This window comes from Balaenoptera physalus (assembly GCF_965194825.1).
Source record: "Balaenoptera physalus genome assembly, chromosome: 18".
NCBI classification, from domain to species: Eukaryota; Metazoa; Chordata; class Mammalia; order Artiodactyla; family Balaenopteridae; genus Balaenoptera; species Balaenoptera physalus.
The window spans coordinates 59,490,432-59,512,076 of record NC_138899.1 but is presented as its reverse complement, the minus strand read 5'-3'; the positions used below and the strand labels follow the sequence as shown (position 1 = coordinate 59,512,076).

Here is a 21,645-nt window from a genome sequence, read left to right as displayed (position 1 = left end):
ATACCTACTTATTAGTTATTTTGCTATAATATTATCCCCCCTGAGTTTTTCCTTTGAAATATTTTTATTAATTACCTTTTTCAACACAGTAAATCAAATAATTGTATCAAGGAAAGCTGATTTCTCATTTCAGATGTTTTTAATCTCTTTCTTTAGAAATGGATAACCCAAACCGCTTACTTTCTTTCATAAGGAAGTTTTTGCTTATGCTTAATGTAGTTTTGTTTGCTTGGTTGTGTCCTTTTAGACAGTTTTGTTTTGGTATTTTCAACAATGACAAGGATTCTCTTTCTATTGAGGGAAATACTCTCATGTTTTAAAAATTACTTTTGAAAGATGGTATTCAGTGAAACTTACATTAGCCAATTTATTTTGGAAAAAAATGCTGCTTTGTAGTTACCGTTTTTGCTTGGTTTTTGTTTCTTCAAGTGTATTGTTTTGGGTGCAACGTGGTGAGGCGAATTGAGTGAATGCCTAGTTTTGGCTCTAGTGCTGTCTGCTGATCATGTGCTAATGAGCCATCGCACGTCTGGGTCTTTCCTTCTCTTCCTGTTTTAAAAGGCTTGATCACTGTGCAGTTTGTCTTAACTTCTCTTTCAGAGTCAAGCGTGGTGCCATGTCTTGCCTTTGGTGGATGTTCCATGATATCATAGAATCTTGAAATAAGGGATTTGACTGATTCCTAAGCTGTTCTTTATCTTCATTGTGTTATTCTCCTCTTTGGGGATCCACCAAACATAATTTACCAGTTATTCTCTGATATGACATCAGGATTTATATGTTTGTACACTGGATATATTTTATTGTTAGGAATTTTACCTATTTTGAGGTTCCAGGGAGGAAGGGTGGATCCAGAATGAGGAGGTAGGGTAAGTCCAAACTAGGTATCGTAACTAGCTTTCTGCCTCCATTCTTGAATCCCATAATAATAAACCACGAAACTGCCTCCCACTCCTTTTAGGAACAAGTATATTTAATGCTTATTGAAGGTAAATAATATTTGGATTAGCAACTTCTTTAACTCTTTTTTGTAAATTTGTATAAGATTGATGATAAATTCATAGGGGACCTGAGGATTATATAACAGATGATTCTAAGATTTCTTTCAGTGTATTACTGGCTGATATATTACTATGGGTAAAATATTGTCAAGTAGCTTGGTCACGTAACTACTAAGTGATGGAGCTAGTATTCTAGTAGGTGATTTGATTCCAAAGCTTGTACCACTCGGCTCTCTGTATCCGTGGGTTCTGCATCCATGGATTCAACCATTCTCTGGTTGGTTGAATCTGAGGATGCGGAATCCACAGATGGGAAGGGCCAATAGTATTGATACTACTGGATTTGGTATCCACTGGTGGTCCTGGAACCAATTTCCCTGTGGATACTGAGCGATGACTGTATTCTTAAACATTTTGGAGGTCGCCATGGCCCACTGATACGCAGCAAGAGGTGACAGTGGACAACTATAAAAAACAGTCTTAGCCTACGAGTATGGAGCCATTTGGCCTTATACACTTCTCGTTGGTTCCTCTTTATAGAGTGGTACAGTGACTGGTGTTCCTAATGATGATCCTCTCAATCTGAATTTAGTTATTTTTTCTTGATACATTTTGAAAGCATTTTTTATTCAAAATGATTAAATTTTCCAAGTTTTTGCTGAAGAATAAACTTTTAATTTGGAAAATCTGCTTAAGTGGCATCCAATTTCTGAATAATAAATTGATAACAGAGATAGTTTTATGACATGAACATTTCAATAAATCAGACTGGTAGCCTTCCATTGGTCTCAGTGAGCTTTAAGTATTATAAGCTGTTGATACTTAGGTTATTTTTTTTGTTTGTTTCATGTGATCAAATTACATTACAGTACTTTTTAAAGTAGAAAACTCACTTTAATCAATTCAATCATAATAGCACATTGTGACTCAGATCTTTAATTCTGTACAGTTACAGCTTATATTCACATCACATGCTTATTATTGGAACAAGAAAATGCTAATTTACACGAAGGTTTTTATAGTAAGTTGAAAAACAGGATTAATCTAGTCTTTTCGCTCATTAACCTAGAAGGGGAAGTGTATTTTTTTAAATCTAAGACAATTGTATTACTTATTAATTCAAAGTTTTTATAGTAAAGCTGCTTTCCTTAATTGTTATTATATTTTTCCTGATTCATTTACAAATATTGGAACTATGGAAAGAAGCAATTGGAATTTTTTTTGAATTGTAGTTAACAGTAAAGATTTATCTTAAAGGATATAGTAGCTTAATTAATCATTTAATAGTAATGTAGTCTAAATCTTACATGTTCCATAATTTTACTTTCCAGTAATATGAAATAGCCAAAAGCTGCTGAAAGTCAGTAATTTTCACATCTTACACAGTTGATTTCATTTCTAGACTTTTTACTTACTGATACGCTTTCAACAGCCTAAACCCGCCACTCTTCCCAATCCATGAGACGGTCACATTGAAGAGAGAATGTTTTAAAGTGAGGTTACCATTGTGAAATGGATAGGCTAACTAACAGACTCTGGGTTTTTTTTTTTATGTAAAGGTTTAGTTATATTTCCAGTTATATTCAGATTCTTAGCCCACGAGGATCTACCAGTAGGTTCAGTTAGCTTTTTAAGAAATCGATCCAATATGCAAAAGCAAAAACAAGTAGACACATTGGCCTAACAAAAACCTAGTTGTGCTATATTTGGGCTTATGAATATGTGACCTAAATGCCATTGATACCAATGGTCTGAGTTAGAGGCTCAAAACATGAATAAGGGAGAAAAAACAGAGAAATAGAAAGGTGGTAGAAGACCATTAAAGGGGATGGTAGGGAAAGAGGAGGATCTGGTGATAGTCATAATTTATTAAACAGTTTTGTTGCCTGCGTCTGTAAATCTAGCTGTATAAAGTATTTTAGAAAAATCACCTAAACTAGTTAAGCAATTGTGTGTTAGCCCAGAAGTCTTTTTATATTTACAGTATTTCTTTTCTTTTTCGGTATTGTGATGGTTTATTTATTTAAGAAATATTTATTAAATGCTTGTTATGTGTGTTAACACTGAGCAAAGGTACTCAGGATGCAAAGAAAAAAAGTCATGATTTTGGTCTTAAAGAGTTTTGTCTAGTACCCTGAAGAAATATCCTAATATCTTGATATATCTTCCGAATTATCCCAAGTTATATTATGCTTAGTTATTCTGTGTGTGATGTGCATGACAGCTTTTTTATTCACACAAGTTGATTAATCTAGGCTGTAGACTAATGAGCATAGAGCATAATGAGGTAGAGTTTAATGAGCATTAGCCTTGGCATCCGATGTGGTGTCTGATCTTGTTTATGCTACCTCTTCATTGTATGACCTGTGTAAATGTACGTGTAAGCCCAATTTCCTTACCTGTTAAATGGGAGTAATAGCTATCCTTACACTGTTGTTGGGAGGATTAAAGGAGATAAAGTAATGCACCTAGCTCAGTTCTTAGTTTTGTAAACGGTGGCTGCTCTTATTGTGCCGAGTAAGAATGATTCCATTCCTTTCTTACCCACTGTAAATTAAAACTAAAAGCTCGTCTACATATTTAGAGACTGTCTCCCTACTATAGCCTTCGAAACAAGTGATTCTGCGCCTTTGTGACATTTTTGGTTGTAGCCTTTGTCACCTTGGGCTCCATAAGAGAATTAATGCCTACAGGAAAAGAGTGACTACTTTCTCAGTTCTCTTAAGAATAATGTATATCTAGTATCACCATTCCAGATGCATAAGAGAGTAGTGAATGTGTTACATATAGTGGAAGCATCAGGGATGAATTCTTTTGCTGAATCCCAGGATGCTAGTACTATATTTGACTATTGGAGAAGTGCTTCAAACTTCTGAAAGTTATGGAAGTAAAAGTTGTTACAAAGCACACTTTCCTCTTTCTTAATGGGGGCAGGGAATATGTAGAAGGAATGTAGTGTCATGTAGCAGTTTGTTGATACTCCAAAATGCAACCATTTCCCTAATCAAATGATTCTGAAACTCTTTCATTGTAAAGATTGTTTTAGACAGGCATAATGCCCTGAAGACCATCTGTTCCGTACTCAGTCCCATATGGGACTGAACACTTACCTCCTTAGAATGAACGGAGTTAATCAGTTTATTTTAAATAAGATAATGAGTCAGTACCTGGTTTTTAAGTTTCAAAGATTCATTGAACTGGATTTTGAAATCTAGTTTAAAAGTTTCAAAACGAGTGTTTTGGGAATACTAGTTCTTCAAGTAAAAAAAAAAAAAAATAGTTCTAGAGCCCAAGAATTTGGGGGAATGCTTTTTGACATATACATCTTGGAGATGGACATTGCATTTTAGTTTATTGAAGATTGAGAAATTCTGCAGAAGGGAGACAGTTTTACTTATTGACTCCAACTCTTTTGAACATATAGCACCTATTAATGTCCTGTAGACCCAGTGTTTTTTGGAATACACTTTGGGAAATATTGATCTGCTTCGTTTTATATGTGAGAAATATTCTGGGTCGTATAGCTAAGTGATGGCAGGCCTCAACTGGATCCCATCTCTACATTTATTATTCTACGTGAACAGTTCTTTTTCTGCTATACCACCATATTTTCTGTAAGTATTTGATTTATATTAGAAATAAAAATATAATTGTTGTCATGTGAAAGTATATACCATCTGGCAGAAGTTTAAGAACATATTTTGAGAAGTATAGCACTGACATATTTGCAGCCTCATTTAATTGGCCCTGTCATTGTGAATGGTTTGCAGATCTTAGGGATGGCCTTCATATGAGTTTAGTATATTCCTGGGGGAAATCTAGTTAACTCCACAAACATTCAAAGATAGGGAAGCTAATCAGAATTTGTTCTACGCTTTGATTAGTAAAGTATAGAAATTTTACTAACTTTGTTTTTCTTATGCTTTAGAGTTAAAGCTTGACATTGCTAGCAAAGTAAAGGAGCCAATTAAACATTCTCATCTCCCATTTATCCATTTCCTATGTTACACTTATTTGAGCAATGGAATAAGAAAGGAGTACCGAAAGGGATGTCAAATTCTGAGAAAAATTGAAGTCTTCTGGGGACTAAAAGGATTTATCAAAGGGGTGAAAAGAATGGATATTGGAGATGTTCCTGAAGATGTATTAGTAGATTAAGGTATTTTTGGCTCTTTTGGGAATGTCTTTGAAGATAGACCACCATAAAACTGCAGGAAGTCAGAACTTTTAAAGTGTTAATACTAGCTGCATTCGGCAGTATCAGAGATTTGATTCAAGTTTTGAAGGAAGAACGGAAAAAGGTTTTTTTCCTACTCAGAAATACTATAATCTGGTGTTCTGAGTAAAATTTAAAGGAGTGCCTTATTAAAACATGTGAAGGAATATACATGAATTTCATTTCTTCGAGGAGGTATGTCCACATTTGTCGTTTTCTCACTTGCTAAATTGAAAACTTGAGTTCTGGTAGTAGTGGCAGTTTCAAGGCCTTAACCCAAGATCTGTGATGGCTTTTACAGAGTTGTGTTGATAGCCCATATGATGTTAACTAAACTTCATATATCTGTTTTATATCAAATCATATTTCTTAAATTGTTGATTGTTGATGGTGGTGATATTCTTTTCCCTTCGTACCTTTTCACCATTTTCTTTTTGGCAGTACTTTCCTTTTCAAGACCTGGATGTGACTGTAAAATCTTATTTACAAAATGTTTGGAAAGTAGAATTGGCTGTTAAAGCTGTGAATGGTTGGTAAAATGCCAGGATTAAAGGTTTTTTTCCAGGATTTAAATTTAGTATAGCATATCAGGTTAGGCATTTTTTATTTTTCTGTAGTTTCATTACTGTGTAGATATTAACTACCTGATGAGTATTTGACAAACACAGGCTTTCTTAATTTCTGATGGTTTACTGACATGGGCCCTGAAGTTCGGGATGCCCTCTCTCTAAGACTTATGGATGTGTTGGCCTTATGACTTTTTTTTTGTCACTGCAAGCTCAATGGCCAGACAAGTTATATAAATTAGAATAGGGTAGATTAAAGGTGTTATTTGTAATTAGATATTTGTCCTGTCTTTTCAAAAGCCTACCCCATTTTATTGATAAAGAATTTGAAAGCATCCTGTTCTTGTATAAAGTGTTGAGTGCTTCTGATATCATACTTACATTGAGATGAGTGTATTTATATTGATTTTTATTAGACTCAGGTTGGGACGAGGAAGGGAAGGACCTTCCTTTGATTTTGTCTTTATGTACGGAAGAAGTTGAGTAGATATACTGAAAGCTATCTGTAAATAATTTTTAAAATATATTAAAATTTAGGACAACTACAGCGTACATACAGAGTATTATATACTCTGTAACAAACTAAAGACTGTTCTCTGGGTAGCAGAATTGAGCTCTGAATTAGTAGAGAATAAAATCCAATTTGTTATTGCTAGATCATTATTCTAATCATGCACATAACAGAAATGATGACTTAAGTTATATAATTTTATATAATTTTTAAAGTACATTAAGATAATTGAACTCATTAAACTCTGAGATTTTTATACATTTAAGAGAATATCCTATATATTTATTTGTTAGGCAGGTCAATAGATATGTGTGACATATAAACTAGAAATTAAAATTCTGCATTTTGCTTTTTTGTAGATACTTTAAAGATTAGAGAAAAAAAAAATAAAGATGAGAGGAATTTTGGATTACCTTTTCAACAAAGTTTTAGATACAGGTCTTTCAGTTTCCATAGAAACATCTGTTGTTCCTAGATATTTATGTTGCTGATATTGAGTTTTGCTATATTTTATTTCTAACTCTTACTGCCTTGTCAAACTTTCCTGGGTTGATAGAAATGGCAAAGCAAGTAACTGTAAACTGATCTATGTTTAAATGAAATAGGAGAGAATTTTAGAATTCTACTTAAAACATTTATTCTAGCACTTTATCATATACTAAGTATTTTGAAAGAAAATAATTGTTAATCAAAATAATATGATTTGGAAAAGTATAAAATTAGTGAAAACTCAGGATCTTGGAGACAAACTGGTTTTCAGTTTCCTGCTCTACAGCCTACTAGGTGTGTGATCTTAGCCGAGTTACTTTACTACTTTGTGCCTTAGTTTCCTTATCGGTAAAATTGTGATGATTGTACTGTATATGTCATTGAGTTATTGTGAGGATTGAATGAGGCAATATATATATATATATAATGCATAATATATTGCCGTATACTAAGCTCTCAATGTTAACAAAATAAAATGAAAGTTCATGAATATTGTAACTGATTTTATAAGTGAAGGTATATTATTTGGGAGTTTTATAATTTGATTTTTAGCAAAAAAATATTAGAGGGATATTTATGGTGCTATACATTGTTTCTTATGGAAGTTTTTAAAGAAAATGAACAGAAATTTTTATTCCTTCCATTTTTATTATGCAGGAATAAAAATTCATACATGGTAATTTATTTTTATTTTTTTATTGGAGTATAGTTGCTTTACAATGTTGTGTTAGTTTCTGCTGTACAGCGAAGTAAATCAGCTATATGTACACATGTATCCCCTCCCTGTTGGACCCCTGACCCCTCCCACCCCTGCCAATCCCCCCCATCTAGGTCACCACAGAGCATCTAGCTGAGCTCCCTGTGCTATACAACAGGTTCCCACCAGCTAACTATTTTACACATAGTAGTGTGTATACATACATGGTAATTTAAATTTGAAGACTTCTGGTTTTTTAGCCACTTACTCTATTATATGTTTGCTTTAGTCTAAAGTTAATTTCCACGCTAGTTTAACATAAACATAGTTCAGTTTTTCTCTTTGTAGGAGGGAAGATATTTTTTGATCTCTCATACTTTTCTTCTGAATTAAAGTTCTCCGTATAGAGAACTATTTATCAAAGAAATTAAAAAGCATAAGCAAGACTGTCACCATCTGATTACTTTTCTGATATTAGTACAGAACATAATGCTGTCTGTCATTTCCACTAGAATTAGTTTTTAAAGAAAGATCAGAGTGAACTTTCTATCAATAAAAATTGTAGATTTATATTTCTTCTCAATGAACATTCCATAGGTACGTCACATTATTCAGAACCTTTTGTTTTATATTTTTAACTTTATTTTAAAATAAATTTAGACTTAACAAAAAGTTGCAAAAATAGTACAGAGTTCCCATATACCTTCACCCAGCTTTTCCTAATATTCATAGGACAAATATAGAAATCAGGAATTAACATTAATACTAACCAATCTGTAAGCTTATTTGCATTTTGACCATTGTCCATTAAATCATCTTTTTTTGGTCCAGGATCCTATCTGGAATTTCACAGTGTACTTAATTGTCATGTCTCTTTAGCCTCCTTCAATCTGGGCTAGTTCTTCATTCTCTTTGCCTTTTGTAACCTTGACAATTTTGAAGAGTACTAGCTAGTTTGAATATTACTTAACTTGTGTGTCTGATGTTCTCTCATGGTCAGATTGAGAATTATATATTTTTGGAAAAGATTCCACTGAAGTGATGTTATGTCCGTATCAGTGCATTATATCAGGAGTTACATGATACCGATTTGTCCATTACTGGTGGCGATAAAAGATAATTTGGTTAAGGAGGTGACTGCCAGGTTTCTACACTGTTGATTTACTCTTTTTCCCTTTGTAAATAATAAGTGTCTTTGGGGAGATATTTTAAGACTATGTAAATACTGTTTCTCAAAATACTTCCATTAATTTTAACATAAAATTATGTTCACTAAGGTTTTCTTTGTTTCAAAGAATGGAGCCTTTTTCATTCAAAGGAGGCAGTGGTCAGTTTAAATGTTTCTGTGTTTAGTCATCTTGACCCTGAAGTTGCCTTTTTAAAGGCAACTTGATTCTGAATTTTTTTTATAGTTGATATATATTTTTATGATTGCCTTTTATATTTTATTCTATAGAGCATTAACTACTCTAAAAATGTATTGTGCATTTTCTTTTTTTTACCTGTTTTACTTCCTCATCTTATAGTCAGTGGAACATGAGGGCACAATTGGATTAGCTATTTTTTTCTTTTCTATCTTTTAACAAACACTTGACATTTAAACCTGGTGGAGTAACTTGAATCCCAATAACATTTCGGGATAGTATCTTTTCCAAAGGATGAAGAGAAAATATATTGGTAAATCTTGGAATTTGGTTAGATATTTCTTAAAACAATCTAATATTGTGTTTATTTTAGTGTTTATAAGGTGTATCCCGTTTGACAATATATACAAGGTTGTGGTTTAGATAGAACCTTTTCCTCCAGAGTCAATACAATACTGTGGCTAATTAATTCTAAGCAAACTGGGCTTTGTTTGTCTGTCTGCTTCTTGACAAGATCTCTCACTTTTTAAAATTGAAAAATTGAAATTGGATGTTCTGGCAATATCCGGTTTTTTTTGTTTTTTTTGTTTTTTTTTGTTTTTTTTACTAATTTTAGGTCTGGAAAACAACATTAGAAAATCTATAATGGGTGTTGTAATTTAGCTAAAATTTTTGTCACCTCAGGATAATACCTTTGACATTTCTGCTGATCATACTTAGAAATTAATCCTAGAAGCTGATGACCCCCAAAAGAGAATCCATGAAACTAATACACTTTCGATAGTTTTTATTTCCTTTAGGATAAGAAAGTTTAACTTGAGGTACCAGCCACTTGACAAAATTCTGCTTACTTTTTGTTTTTTGACCAGTAGACTTCGTTCATTTGTAAAACATTTACTGAATTTATTTAATTCAGTGTGTAGTCTAGGGGCTGGAGATGCAAAGACTCACTGCTTCTCTTAGGGATGTTCTTTCATTTTCTTCTTAATGCCATCTGGGGCTGATCTGGACACTTGGAGGGATTTGTGGGAAATTCTTATTCTTTCTAGAAGTGCCTTACAACTAGTAACAGTGAATGATAAAAGATGAATAAGAAAAAGATATTACTGTGTCCTGCTCCCAGTTTGGAGTAGTAGAATGTTTTGTTTTATAAATAATCTGTAAATCTATAATTTAGTAATTTCGACTTCAGATTGGTCTTCTATAACACAAGTGAATAGAAATCATAGTCTTTGTAGAAGTGTGTTACCTTCTATTTCATTGCTTAAAAATGATCAGGTGTAACTTTCCCTCTTTCATTGATATTAGAAACGCTTAAAAGTAATAAACAGTATATGCTCATTTAGTAATTTAGTATTGGGAACAAATATCGCACATAGTCTAGTTTGTACATTTCAGGAGAATTTCTCAGAGTGGTATTTATATATAAAATACTTAGATTGTTTCTGATTTGAATGTGACTTGATTTTCAGTAAGAATCTTTAAACTTTTAAGTATTAATGGAAAATATTAAAATCGTAAATGAATAGACCTTCTAACACCTTGTTTGAGTTCCTTTGTGGCATTTCAGCATTGCTGATTTTATTAGCTTTGGTTTGGAATTTCTTCTTTAGTGCTTGAAATGCAGCCCTGCAGTGGAGTAATTTCTTTTTTCCTTCTTGAAACATCACATAGAAGAATGCTGTATACTGAAACAGAATTAGGATAGGTCCTACTATGTCATTCTTGTGAGCCTCCATCAGTAGTAGTCTTGCAAAGGCTGTCCTTTCTTGTTTGAATAATGATCTCATTTTGAAAGTGCCTTTACGTTTTTCTACATAAGTGATATGATACACTATCTATCTAATCCACAGTCTTCATAGATTATTAACTCCTGAAACAAGAGAGATGCAGCTCTCCTCAATGATTCAAAATAATTTCTATTTAGGGAAATTTGTTTAATTTTTTTTTGAGTATGAATATGTTGAATCCACAAGTTTTGGCATACTTCAGGCAAAACAAAGAAGTTATATCCTGAAAGTAATCTGACTTGGGAGAAGTTTATAAGTGTATCTATTATTTCTCCAGCCAACTCTCATATTTAACTTACCCTATAACCTAACCTAAGGACATTTTTTTTTTTAAATCTAAGTTTGTTGCATTTTTAATTTATATACTCTGTGGGGTCTGGTAAATAAATCAAGGGTTTGGAGCTCCTACTGAAGGAGAAATTGTAAACTTAGACCATTATTAATCTGAGCAAGATACGATTTCTTGGGAGTTGTTTTTCATTTTCAAAGTGAAGTGGGCTTCTGAACTTAAATTACCAAGTAATTCTGTTCCATAATGGAATGCTCCCCTTTTGCCTGTATTTTTCAATCAGATATATTGTTACTAATTAGTATTTAAGAAATGAAGGAAAACTGGGAAATTTGGAAAATCATATCTTGTTTATAGTTTCTGAATATATTTTAAACTGTATCTTAATCAAAGTAGTTAAGTTTTACTTAGATCTCGTTCATTTGGGAGTCTTTAATAATTTTCACGGTTTATATTGAAATATTATTAGATATGAAAAAGAATGATTTGTCAAGGAAATTGATTAGAAAAGGCTGGAGGATGATTGTTTAATAATTTTAAAGGCACTTTTCTAGCACCTGTTTCCACTGTATAGGTCCAATGAAAATAAATAAAATAGCTCTGATGTATCAATTTTAAGCTCTTTCTCATCTGTTAAAAAGCCACCTCTTAAGAACTCCAGCTGTGGAATACTTTGCTATTCTATTTGTGATTTTTGGACCCTTGCAAATACCTAGTTAGATTGTGTTTCTTGAGCTATTCAGTATTCAGATCTTTTTCTTTTTTGTGCTCCTTTCCTCTTGTCATCCCTCATGTTCCTCCTCAATGTGATTATACTGTAGAATACTGTTTAAAGATTTCAGGATTTAAAATCTATTGGAAACTTATAATGGAAAATAGCCGCCACATAGGCTCATAACTTTTGTAGTTATTTATTTGATACCTCATGTTAGATGGCAGTTTCACCCCCTTGACTTCTTTAGATTTGTTTTTTCATTGCTTTCTTTAAATTCTTGAAATTACAGATTTGATGGTTAAATTTGTAGGTTTTCTTTTCTTAGTCCAAACTGTTTACATTTTTCACTTGTAGAGACTTGAATATATTCCTAAAGTACAGAAGGGTTATTAGCTCATTCCTTCATCTTCAGGCTTTAAAAAAAACATTTAGTCTAACTGTTGTTAGGTAATGGAATAACCATTCCTTTTCAGCTGCTGGCATATTTCCAAACTGGCCGGCAGAGCCAGGAGGAAATGAAGGCATTAAAAACTAACTTTGGTTGGTTGCCACCTTCTTAGTGCTGAGACTATAACCTTTGTTGGTTGATTGATAGAGAACAAGAGAGCACAATCCTCGTTCCACTAACAGGTAAGGAACCCTTGTGATGACGAGTTGGTGTGAGAGAGCAATTATTTGATAGCATTTTTTCTTAATTTATCCCAAAATATAACGTCCCTGAAGTCGGATAGTGTGACTGCCTATGTCCCATCCAGCAGGAATATGCAGCACCTTTCTGTTTAGAGTAAGATCTGAAATTTAATAGGCATGTATCACTCTGTACCACAAAGTATAATTGATCTGTTTTCTACTGTTAAAATTTATCCTGCAGTCCCTATAACTTTAAATACCTATCTGTCTATCTTGTTCTCCTTTCAGCTTTTCCTTGCTCAGATGCTGTGTCCTTTGAACTTCCTTCTCTTAGTTACCTAATTGCTATAATAAAGTAAACTATTTTCCAGTGTCTTTATCATCATCTATTATTTGGGTATATCTTACTGCTTTAATTTCTGCATTGTAGCCATTAATGATTATTTCCTGGTCCTTCTTGACCCAAAACCAAATGATCATACGTTTGTAAAAGATTTTTAGTCTGTATTGCCATTGCCTGTATCCACAATTCTGCCCTCCCGCTTTTAAATATGAGTGCTTGAAGAATAAATCTTTTTCAGTGACAGTAGTCATAGCTTGATAAAATTCAGGTTTAGTTTTATATTGCTATGATACGGGACTGTAGTCTGATTAATTCTTTAAATTACTGAAAACTTAAAAACTGAGAACAAATTCAGCTTCTTCGACAATTCCCAAGGTTTATTGGTATTCCTGTTAATATGCTTGATTATTCTGTTTCTACTTTTCAATCCGTCTTCTTCTCTTTGACAGAAGAATTAATTGGGACTTCTTTGATATATCTGAGGTCGAGTGCCTTTCCCTGTCCCTTTAAAACAACTGATCTTGTTTTCCAGTCCTAATTTATCATGTTTTGATTTGGTCTTCCACTTGAAGTTGAGTGGTTTGTCACAGAACGTGTTACGGCTTAGACCAGGATAGGTCCCTTCTTAATAGTTACTGAGGAATGAATCATTTGTGGTGACAGACTTCTAAAATTCAAATTAAGAAGGCACTAAGGAAAGTATGCCCAAAGGTAGCTCCTTTTTATCCTGAGGATAAGTCATTACAAGCTCAAATGACCAGAGAATGTAATTTCTTAATAAGAATTTTTTCTTAAATCTATATTCAGCTCTCTATTTCAGTGCTTCTCTCCTACCAGAGGTGCAAGGAGTGATCCTAGAACCACAGATACAGCCAAGACCACGGAGAGCTTTTGACGTCAGGGGTCCACTTTCTCCACTGAACCCTTGGAGGCAGAATATCCAGCTTCTGGAGAGAGTTGGGAAAGGATAATAAACAAGTGGGTGCTTTCCATTATTTACTTGGGTTTATTTATAGATTGGAGTGTCCTTCCATTGCCCATTTAATTCTACTGTTAAACTCCTTGGTTTCATATAAGAACCAAGTGGGGCTGCAATCTGTTTGTTTTTCTAAGAATGCTAACTAGTGCCCGTTCAGAAAAGAGACCTAAAATTTATTTTTATTTTCTCTCCAGATAATTAAAGCAGTGGGTGATTTGGGGGCACTTGATTTGGTGAATGCCTGTGTAGTCCACAGGAATTTTTAAAAGGAAATATTTGCCCATTTTAGCCTTTACTGGTATTAGTGTACTTCTAAGTGCTCTTTTATATTCCAGTATTCAAGAAGTTTCTTTATTTCGTCTTTGGGCAAGCTGGGCATCTGAATTCTCCTAATTTACACAGTCTGATGTCCAGGTGTTATCCTACCCTGTTAGTGAGAACTTTTTGCTCTTTTTCCTACCTCGAACTTTAGGACTTCAAATTAAGTAGATCTTTAAACAAGATGCAATGATAGTACCATTATGGTTTTACTGTCAAGTCTGGGCTTCATTCTTTAATAAGACAAATATTAATGAGAATGAGTTTCAGGATATAACATCCCTGAAAGCTATGTTAAATATACTCACAAGTAGTTTTCCAGTCCGTAGGAATAATGTTATGTGTGGCAAAAGAGCCTTGTCCTAGATTTTCCCCATGGCATTAAGATGGTTTTCTCTTAGTTTCTTTGATGCCAAGGGTAGGATTTGATTCCAGGAAGTTCTTATCACCTACAGTGGGTAGAATGTGAGGTTGGTGCCTTTGGCAGGTTTTCATTTCTCCTTGGTGGATCCCTTCTGTGACTCCAGGTATCTTGATAATGGGAGACCGGTTTATTTGTTCTCTAATTGCCCAGATTTCTTTCAACTGGTAAACATCATACTTCAGCAAAAGGAACTCTTCTAGCAGAGCCTTCATGGATGATATCTGTCACACATGCAGCAGCTGCAGTTTGGAAGGCAGTGGTGAACGGAGCCATGCATTATATCTAGAAGACACAAGGATGAGAGAGCCACCTGATCTTGTCATTGATAAACTTTAAGATTTACTCTGGTGTACTCTTGGTCTGGAAACGGAAAGGCTCAAATAATGACGTAATTTTTTCAGATTGGAATTTTACATGGCCATGAAAATATTCCTTTTTATTCAGAAGACTGAAATAGAGGAAGCATGAGAGACACCTTTCTTTAAAAAGCATCTCTCTGTATCTGTTTCACTTAAAAGATTTGTGGGATTGAAAATGACCTTAATGAAGCAGGCAAACTTTTTTTTAGTAGTCTGGGAGATCCAAAAAACGTAATGAAACTGTCTTTTGTTGCCTGACACTGAAAGGAACTAGGAAATATAAAGGGTGAACTTCTTAATTATTCCCAAATTACTTTTAATATTAGGATGCACTTTTTTAACTTTTTCTAGTCTTGAGCCTTATTCTTATTTGTCAAGTCAACAAAGATTCCAGTATAGGAGTAGAGACGTCTTTGAGTTCAGTCTTCTAAAGTAGTAAATACCTGTTAAACTTGAGGTATCGTTCTGCATTGCAGGCATTCTAAAGTTGAATGATACTGAAAAAAAGAGGTATTTTATAGAGCAAAAGCAATTAGTAGTAGTAGGATAAGCCTCTGTGTGTGAATAAGTGTTGCAAGATAGTTATCCATACTGTCGATAAATTGATGGCAGTAGTGATCAAAATGTTTTATTTCTCTTTTTGGTATCTATTTAACTGGTCAGTCAAAAGCTGTTAAAGAAGTTTTTAAAAGTTATGCAATGCTGCCAGTTTGTTTTATTTGGTATAAATTTTAAGAATAGAAATTCTAGAGATAATAATATGGAAGCATCTAAATGTCTTAGGAATCTTAAAGGTTTTGGAAACCACATTTGCTAGATTATAACCTGGCCTTTAGTCTTTCTCGGCTATTTGTGAGACCTGTTTTCCCCTCATTTATTATAAATAAACTTTTGTATGTACAGTACTTAAAAGTAAGTTTAAAAGATCAATTTGAGCTAAAATTTCCCTAGAGAGCTCTGAATTCCCATAAACAATTACAGCTTTTTACTCTTGATTTGTTTTTGTTAAAAGTTAATAAGATAGTTGTTACAAACACATATAAATTAAAAAACAACTACTCACTCAACATTTTAGAAAGAACTCAGGGAACTGAAAGTGAGATTTGCTTGGAAATTTAGTTGAACTCTTTGAACCACAATACAAATGAGTTTATGGCCTGTGAGGTTATTAGCCTTTTGTTTCAGTTTAGAAGAAGTGATTTAAACTCTTAATCCCATTAATCTCATGCTTTGATTAAATTTTAGCTTTGTTCCTTAAAGTGTGCAAAAGAAACGTAAGTGCATTTCTATTCATCTCATGCCACTAAAAGCTATTTAAAAGTGAAACTTTATGTATATTAATGTGAACTGCTGTGTTTCAACTTTTATTTTGATACATTTTCCTTTCCGATTTTTAAATATTTCGTGTCACAATATGCAATCCTATATTTTTCAGTGTTTATTTTATGGATATTACTATAAGCTAATTTTTTTCTAGAATGACTAATTGTGTAATATTTGTATTATGTGATCATTTGAAAAACTAATAAATATTTTCTCCATAAAAAAATGCACTTACTGATAAATGGCTTATTTTTCTTTCAGGAGTAGAAAATGGAAACTACAACAGTATTTTTAAGTGTATTTTAATTTTATGTGTCTTTCTCTAAGTATTTCTGAATATATATCCTATCCTTGTATATGTTAAACTTTTTTGAGAAAAAAAATTATTTTAAACTGTTGAATTAAAATGATTCTCATTGGGTCACCCAGTGCCAAATGTAAGAAATAGGTGATCTGTTTAGTCTATTTTTGCATTTTCCTGATTAGCTTCATCTTAGCTTTGTTTCCAGAATTGGATTTTTTTAGATGCCGTTTTTGTATGCCAATTTTGCAAACCATTAAAACTCGAGTTAATATCATAAATATCAGGAGTAATATGGTCAAATCTTTTAAAGTGAGATCTTGATAAACAAAGACCCTTACAAAATAGCATACAAAAGACAGTTCCTCTATTCAGAAAAAGAATATTTGAAAGTAACGGCTGATTGGAGAACTACCCAATTTGTGGGTGCTGTTAATAGGAGAAGAAAATGTTTTATACTTTAGTGTTCTCCTTGAACAAATAATTGTAGAAGGGGAAATCTTAGAGTCTCTTGCTTTTAACCTTATCAAAACAACATGGAAAAGGATAAAATTGGGTTTTAATGATTCTTGTCTTTATATCTACATAAACTTAATCAAAGCCACTGGAACAATTTAGCTTTCCTATGCAGAGTCTGCTAGAAGCAAGAGGAGATTTCTCTTTTGATTTGAAGAAAACTCATAAGAAGTGGACTCCTAAAATTAAAAAATGAACATTATGATAGGGTCCTAGGCAAGAAATAAAGTTTGATTAATGACAATTTGTGGATTAAAATGAAAGAATTTGGCTCCCTGAAGAAATTATACTCTGAAAAATGAGAATTATAAAAGGAAATTATGATTTAGAATAGCTACTGTATTTGGGGTGGGGGCGGGAGAGGAGCTAAAATTCTTGACTTTATTAGTCTGGTAAGTTTGGGAAAGATGAGTAAAGATTCTGTGGATAAAATTTTTTTTTTTAGAGTTAAAGCTATTAAAAGGTTTACAGACATAATGTATTTCTATGGAAGATGGAAGGCTGTATTTTCCTTGAATCCAAAAAAATTTATAAGCCTTAACTATATGTGTATAGAAGGGTAGGGTTGGGGGGTTAAATAAAAATCTGGCACTGGAAATTTCAAACATATTGTAAAAATAATGGTGAAATGAGAGTTTTAAATAATTTTCATTACATGGACTTTTCCCTACACTGTCAATAGCTTCAAAATAAAAACATTACAGAATGTTGAACATGGCTTTATCTCCGAGGTGTAAGAACGTAGGCTTATTGTTTCACCATGATTCATGGGATTAGCTATAGGAAAAAGTTTTGTTTTGTTCCTTAGTGAGGAAACAGTTTTTTAACATAGCTTCTGTTTTAAAAAAGGTAAATGTCACATAAGCAGTGTGACTGCAAAGTACTGACCTTGTAGCTTATTGTAAATAAGTGCACAGATCTTACTGTATTTTGCTGTATTGAAACAATTGAGCAAAATGTCAGTGCCTAGATGTCCTAAGCGATTTCTTGATTTTTAAAAATTCAGGTATTTTTATTTCCCATTTAAAAAAATTCACATTAACGTAGTCCTGAAATGTGAAAGATTTGTGTTTCCAAAATAAGCACATAGGTGCTCTTTAAAGTTTTTTCCCACTAAATGTACATCTAAAGTAATTAGATCACTGCAGTAAAAAAACGTTAGGGAACTGTGAAGGGTGCATCGGAGTTTTCAGGAATTACGATCAAAGGGATCTCTACTCAAGAGGTAAGGTATGGCATAGGTAGAAAAATGTTCAAAATGTGTTCAGTGCAATGTCTGATGATAAAGTAAACTACAACAGATATCCTTTGATTTTCAGACAGATGTAGAATTAGGAAAATAATTTTTCTTAAAAATCTCTCCCAGAGAAGAGCAATGGATAAACCACTAATTTGTTTTTGTATGACTTTGGAGTGCATTTAGAAACAAGTATCTGCAGACATTGTACCCTTTTGGTACCTGGCCTGAATATATTCCGTGGCATCTCCTACCCTTGCTCTCTTAATGTTTATGATCCATATTTAATTTAGTATTTCTTAAGCCCTGAGAACTGTTAAAATATTGTACTTTGAATGGAAAGTTGAGTACAGATTCTTTGAGGTTATTGCCTGGCTTCATGTTTGCTGTGTATGCCTGTTTTTGTTAAATGAAACCTAGAATTTAGAAAACAGTAGCTGTACTGAGTAATTTTAACTTCGGTTTGAGAAATTTGAGTTTTATAAACATTCACTTACACTGTAACTCGGGAATCTGTTATATTAAGGATTAAGAAATAATATTGTTGGCTAGTATATAAAATTGTTCAGACAAAGTTATACTGTTATTCTGTAAGGTATATTAAGTAGGTTCAAAGAATCAAGTGTTAGCATAATATGTAGTATATCTAGAAACAAAGGGAAATGCAGTATTCAGTACAGGTGAGCTAGAAAAATGATTTAGAATTCTTTCTCTAGAATTACATTACTAGTATAATTTACTCAATAGATGGCAATATAGAAAACACAGTAACCTTCCATCCTATCTGATTCTTTTTATAAGGACATCAGCTCGTGGACATTTGGCTTTTATTTAAAACAGTTTGCTGTCTAGTCTGCATTTGCCTTTATGCAGAGCAAATGATCATATTGCTGTGATCTAGTGACAGCACTCACTCACTACGTCAGTGAGGTAGCTGATTCCATGTTCAGGGATGCTCTGATGGTAAGAAGTTGACCCAGAATATGCTTCCATGTCATTTTTTATTTGAAAATTACCTTAGAAATTAGCTAGGTTAACATCCTTATCTGTAAAATAAAATACGTAAAATTTTACATACAAGATAATTGATATCTGGGAACAATACATGTATTTCTAATATCACATAGTTTATTAAAGGTCTGCTGTAGGATTCAAGTCTCTTGACTCCAGGCTCAGAGATTTATACTTAACTGTACTTTATTGCCTCATCATGTTAGTCCTAGTTCTGGACAACATAGAGCGAGTCTGATGCCCTTCAAATATGATAGCCTTCAGGTATCTTAAGATGGCTGTTATACTCCATCAATTCCAAGCGCAAGTTCCCCCCCCCCCCAAAGATTAAGCACACCTCCATTTTTTTTTTTTGCTCTTATTCATGTAGCATGGTTTTGAAATCCTTAAGAGTTTTGTAGCTCTCTGAACATGCTTCAGTTTATTATTCTTCTTAATGTGTGACACTGAACCAACACAGTACACGCTCAGCCTGTGTTTAGCCCTGTGACTCATACCATTTTGTTTACGTATTTAGCCAGTCAGGTGCTTAATTTTACAAGATTCTCTTGGACAAAAGAGTTACAAAGTGATACGCAAAAAATTTTGTTTCAAAAAATTAGGCCAGTACAGACTAATGTGCACAGTTCAGAGGAAAAGAAAAAAATTGGCTCAAGGTAATAGCTAAGACCTTGAGAAAGCAATCAAAAAAGTACCATCTTCATTTCAATTATTGCTTAATTCTGACTCACATAACTATAAATTCCATATTAAATGGCTTGTGTAATGTAAAATGTTATTTTTCAGGTTGTCCTTAGTAATTTAAGAGGAGCCAGGCCCTTAGGAGCTAAACTGTTGACATGGCACTGGCATTGAGAAGAAAATGAACTTGTGTTTAGTAGCATAATTAAAACTAGAAAGGAAAGTCAGTGCTTCAGTGGAGAAGTTTGAGATACACCCCAAACAGCTGAAGATGGTGGAGAAGTGGCCCTGGAAGTCTGAGAGTGTGACCAAAAGTCTAATGAAAGCACAGTCTTATGTTGCTTCTTGAAATATAGTGCAAATACTGTAGCAACGTTGTTTTGGTATAACAGTGTTTTAAGTTACCAGTTATATAGCTTTTTCCCCCCAGATTTTAAATTGAGCTCCAGGAAGATACAAGGTGTTTATTTAATGGTTGCATGTACCTTTAGGGTATGCGTACCTTTGTTTGAGAAATACTGGTTTGAGACAGGTTGTGTTCTACCTTACCTGAGTTAGAATTTGGGGACAAATGAGGGAGAAAGAAAAGAACAACCATTTACATGCCTACTCTGTGCAGCTTTTGCTAGGTGCTTTACATATGTTTATCTAATTAGATCCGGTTGACCTATGAGAAAGGTAATTTTTTATTTTACACACAAAGATGCTGGAACTCAGAGGTTACCGCGCCTGCCCAAGGACACATAATCAAGCAACAAAAATGGCATTTAAAAGATGATTTGTCAAAATCTAAAGAATTCTATCACACCATTGATTGTCAAATATCTTTGCCAAAAAGAATGCATATTCTCAGGAAAATTTCACATAGAACCTCAGTGTTTAAAGTAGATAAAAGGGATTTTTGATTTAGTATGCATTTTTTGAGAATAGTTTTAGTTTTACAGAAAAATCGACCAGAAAGTACAGTCTTCCCCCTGCCCGCCCCCATTTATACAATTTTCCTTACCATAGTTTGCTCTATTGTTGATATCTTGTGTGGTGTATTTTGTTACAATTAATGAACTAATACTGATGCATCATTATTAGTTGAAATCCATAGTTTACATTAGGGTTCACTCGTGTCATACAGTTCTGCAGGTTTTGCCATATACGTAATGTCACGTATCATAATTATAGTGTCATACAGAATAGTTTCACCTGCCTGCAAATGTTCCACCTATATTCATCCTTCCCTTCCCGCCCCTCCCCACCTCTGGCAATCTGTAGTTTTGTTTTTAGCCTTCTCAGGCTGGTTTCCTTCATTTAGCGATATACAATGTCTTTTTGTGACTTGATAACATATTTCTTTATATTACTGAATGGTATCCCATCATATAGATTTACCACAGTTTGTTTATCCATTCATCTTTTTTTTTTTTTTTTTCCATTCATCTTTGAAGGACATCTTGATTGCTTCCAGTTTTTGGCACTTATGAACAAAGTTGCTATAAACATTTATGTGTAGGTGTTTTGAGGACAGATTTCAACTCATTTGGAAAAACACCTGGTAGTGAAATTGCTGGATCTTACGGTAAAGCCTATGCTTAGCTTTGTAAGCAACTGCCCAGCTGTCTTCCAAAGTGGCTGGACTATTTTGCCTTCCCACCAGCAATGAACCAGAGTTCCTGTTGTCCTGTCTCCTTGCAGGCGTATGGTGGTGTCAGTGTTTCGGATTGTAGTCCCACTGATAGGTGTATAGTCGCATCTTACTGTTTCATTTGTAATTCTCTAACGATACTATTTTCCATCTGTATATCCTCTTCAGTGAGGTGTCTTTTCAGGTCTTTTGCCCATTTAAAAAATCAGTTTTCTTTTTGTTGAGTTTTAAAAGTTTTTTGAATGTTTT

General features: G+C 33.5%; 1 protein-coding gene across 5 annotated transcripts in view; it reads left to right on the top strand.

Moving 5' to 3' along the window:
- The window catches only part of TSC22D1 (TSC22 domain family member 1), a 125,693-nt gene that overhangs the window by 16,724 nt on the left and 87,324 nt on the right, over positions 1-21,645 (top strand). Inside the window, exons 2-3 of one of the 5 annotated variants that reach the window (XR_014256275.1) lie at positions 13,419-13,589; positions 16,276-17,549. The exons of 1 other annotated variant lie outside the window; for it this stretch is intronic. The gene's annotated coding sequence lies outside the window, so the exon portion shown is untranslated. Of the gene's footprint in view, positions 1-12,111; positions 12,269-13,418; positions 13,590-14,435; positions 16,243-16,275; positions 17,550-21,645 lie in introns of those variants that run through there. 3 more of the 5 variants (XR_014256276.1, XR_014256277.1, XR_014256278.1) reach the window with 3 other exon arrangements.